We start from the raw sequence: 3,915 nt of genomic DNA, 5'->3' as shown, positions 1-3,915 counted from the left end.
TCGGGTGCAGGATGAACTTCGAGGTGAACTTCGCAGAAGAGAGCTCGGTTCAGTGTCGCTGTCCGTGATACGCGGCTCTCTCTCTCCTGCGCACCTAACGGCACGCGCTACTCTGTTCATCTTTTCCACGTCTAGTTTTTGGATGCTTTAATGTTTAAATCGACAAGCGGTACGACTTAACAACACGTGAGATAGATAAGCTTTCGTGACGATGCGCAGCAGTGGCCCGTCAACTGACAAGTTGACAAGAGTCTCGCGTTAAAGCAGCACTTAACGGTGATAACGGCCCACCACTAATATATATATATATATATATATATATATATATATATATATATATATATATATATATATATATATATATATATAATTTTTTTTATTTATAAATATTTGTATCAGTCAAAAAGTACAATATTAGGCTAATTCAATATATGTAACATAAAATAAGAGTTAGCACAAATGTAATCTAAATGTAATCCAAAAGTAATCAGTGTATGTTACCAAAAATGTGTAATCTAAGAGATTATATTACTGACTACACATTTTTCATGTAATCTGTAATCAGTGACTGATTACAATTCATAAGTAATCTACCCAGCTCTGCTTCTCATCATACTTTTAGTTTGTGCAACTGGTCAACAAACTTTGCATACGTTGTTTTTGCGATTCTACTGACATCACAGCTAGTTAGATAACTTTTTTCACCTGCATGATCACTGGTTATCAGTTCTGCGCATTTCAAACAAGCCTGTTGCCAATCTCAAGCTGTACTATTTAGCTGTACTAAATTACTAAGATTAATAAAGCTAAAATAACCTTTTTTGTTGTTGTTTCTGCAGATTCTGTTTCATCATTGTGTTTGCGGTGCTGATAAACAAAGGTGAGCATCTGAACTAAGTTTAAAAAAGGTAAATTAATGCCACTTGTATGGATGTCAGATTGTGTTTACAGTTAAAGTATGTGTTTTTTCAGTCTCTCTGCAGCTCACAGTAGAGGTCACAGTAGAGGGTTTCATCGGTGGTTCTGTTCTCCTGCCGTGTTCTTCAACTCACCATGATCTTAAACTTCAAGACACTGATGTGTTTTGGAGAGACCAAGACAATGAGCATATTTATGATTTAATTAAAGGTACAGAATCTTTAGAGTCACAGGACCCACGGTATAAGAATAGAGTGCAAACTTTCCCTGACGAGTATAAGAGAGGAAACTTCTCCATCAAACTCATCGATCTCACTCACGCTGATGCAGGAGAGTTCATATGCCTCATCACACGCTCAAATGAACGAGTGACTGTACAACTGATCATCAAAAGTGGTCCCACCCCACCCCCACCCCCCACAGAATCAACAGAACATCAAGAAAACCATGGACCAGAAACACAAATATTAGACTGGTGGAAGATATTACTGATCTGTGTTTTTACTCTATCACCTGTTTTCTGTTTGTCCTATTTCATATTTCAGAAGAGAAAAAGAACTCAGGCTCCCATATAGAAAGAACAGTAGTAAAAGTTTTATTAGCCTCACTTTCTTATTTTCTAACTTTATCACACCTTTATTGGTACTTTTAGTCAAATTTGTCCCGCTTTCATTGCTTCTTTCTGGTGCATAATACTGTTAAAGCCTCTTGCACCTAGCAGTGCATGTTTTCTGGCACCCATTGTAACTAATGTTCTCATCAGAAGAGTTAGCGGCATGTCTTGCAAAATCACATTTTATGTTGCAGTTTCAATGAAACACATCTGATGCTGTGCTCCCCTTACAGTTTGAAACAAGCATTACACTGTTTTGTGCTGTGATATTCTTGTGGACACAAATCACTGTCCACTGCTTGTTCTTATTGTGTAACAATGAGATTGTGAAACACTCAAACGGGAACATGCTGTCAGTTGTTACGTTTTTTGCCTTAAAACTTTACCACAATTGTCCTTTCTTCATGTTTTGTTTGCCAGAATAAATGTATTTTGTATTCTTAAGCCTTTCTTGTTTGTTTAAATTATATAAATACAATATTCATTTTATACTGTGGACATTTATACAAAAGCCATTAATCATCTTAAACTCAACAGATTTCTATGGGTAAACAATTTTCTGTTGAATTCTACAGATTAATATAATTTTACAATAATTATTTTTGTAAGCTATTGTAGAATGTGTTATGAAAGGGAAGAATAAAGTGAATATGAAGAATTAAATGTTTTGACAAGATATTCACAAGTGTTTTGTTATATTTTATGGAAAAATAAGACATATGACAGTAGTTCTAAAAGTCTTTGTTTTGTTCTAATAATTATCCATTTAAAATGAACTGGATCAAACAACAGTAACACAATTTCACAATAAATATGTTGTATAAAATAAAATCAGTGTCTCATGATAATTGAACAAGGAACAATATTGTTTTGGTTAGTCAATTTAATGATATATATATATATATATATATATATATATATATATATATATATATATATATATATATAATTATTAAAGTACTCAAGTGCTACCCTAAACGACGAATTAAAAATTTGTTTCATTTGGTTTAGTAGTGTAAATAAATTAAGAGTCTCTGGGGTGGGGAAGTATTGGCATTTGAAATATGATTCCTGATATTTCTACATAATACATAATAAAATAAAAGTTTTATTGATATGTTCAATCTCATTCTGTTGAAAAGAGCAGCATTGAATCAAATAATGAGTAAATAAACTCATGGACTTACATGAGTATGAGAGGGAAGATTCCTTTTGTAACTCCTCTGAAAAAAAAATAAAATAAAATTGTATTCTGAATCCCGATCCACAAGTGAAACCTTTCTCTCAATGATATTTTATATGATCTTGCTGTCACTGTGTCGCAAAACATTTTCATAACTTCAGTTTATCGTCACTGCATATGAGTGGGAAAGGAATGAGGATCCTCCACGTACACAATGAGCTGCAGGAACCGAAAGGGACAGAAAAGGGGAACAGTAAACCAAATGGATATCGTCTGGGTTATCCATGCATTTGCCTTTCAAATTTAATTTCCAAACAGAACCAACATATGAAGTGAGTTTTGAGTAAAGTGTACTAATAATTTCATAAATTTTCTGGTGTAGCTTGATGCTAACGTTAGCTCTAATGCTACTAATAACAGGTGCATTTCTTCATAATGCATTTCTGTCACAATAATTCACGTAATGTCGTAAGAAAATGTTTTGTTGTATTTTTATAGTGACTTTTGATAAATAAGGGCTAAATGCATACTGAGACTAAGTGAGATAGCAGTTTAGTGGATTGTAAAGCCTGAAATAACCACAACAAAGGCTAATAAAGGTGGAATTAAAAAGCAAATGAATAATGAGAAAAGAATGATGCAGATAAATGTGTCATACCTGGCGGAGGTGTGAAAGACTCGTTTTGTGAGAACAATATAATCACGAATGGGGAGTTTTAAGAGACAAAAACACAGACAAAGCACACAGGAGTGTTAAAATGTTCTGCGTTGAATCGCCGAAACCGCGACGCGAGCACCGGTGTTGTGAAATATTCGGTTTCTGAGATTTTCGGTGACGTTGGGCGGAGCACACATGAATATTCATGAGTTTCCTGTTTCGCGTTAAAGCAACTCTGAAAATATTAGTATGTTGTCACTGAAACATAACCGATTTTCAAAAATGTATGTTTTAGCGTAGAATTACATTATGCTTAGTTCATTGTTGTTTTAATACTAATAATAATATGCAAAATACTTTATAGATTGTGTCATGGTTAGTGATTTTCGTAATGATTTACCTGAACTAGTCTATGCTGTAACAGAAATGAGTCGAACCAGACAAATTAAAGAGTCTATCAAAGCTGTGTTGGAACACGAGCCGAATTCCTCAGGAAGTCATAAAACATTCTGTGCCACAAGTCCCAAAGCAAGATGAGCAGCC

The 3,915-nt window shown here is 34.2% G+C and overlaps 1 long non-coding RNA gene across 1 annotated transcript; it reads left to right on the top strand.

Annotated features, from left to right (window-relative positions):
• Nucleotides 1-404: 404 nt before the first annotated feature.
• Nucleotides 405-2,258, top strand: LOC113039982 (uncharacterized). The gene is made up of 2 exons (XR_003275116.1): nt 405-880; nt 973-2,258. It is a non-coding gene; the product is annotated as an uncharacterized LOC113039982 (long non-coding RNA).
• Nucleotides 2,259-3,915: the final 1,657 nt, after the last annotated feature.

The sequence above is a fragment of the Carassius auratus genome, chromosome 22 (genome assembly GCF_003368295.1).
Source record: "Carassius auratus strain Wakin chromosome 22, ASM336829v1, whole genome shotgun sequence".
Lineage (NCBI taxonomy): Eukaryota > Metazoa > Chordata > Actinopteri > Cypriniformes > Cyprinidae > Carassius > Carassius auratus.
The sequence above is the reverse complement of the archived record's forward strand: the minus strand, read 5'-3'. Positions and strand labels throughout refer to the sequence as shown.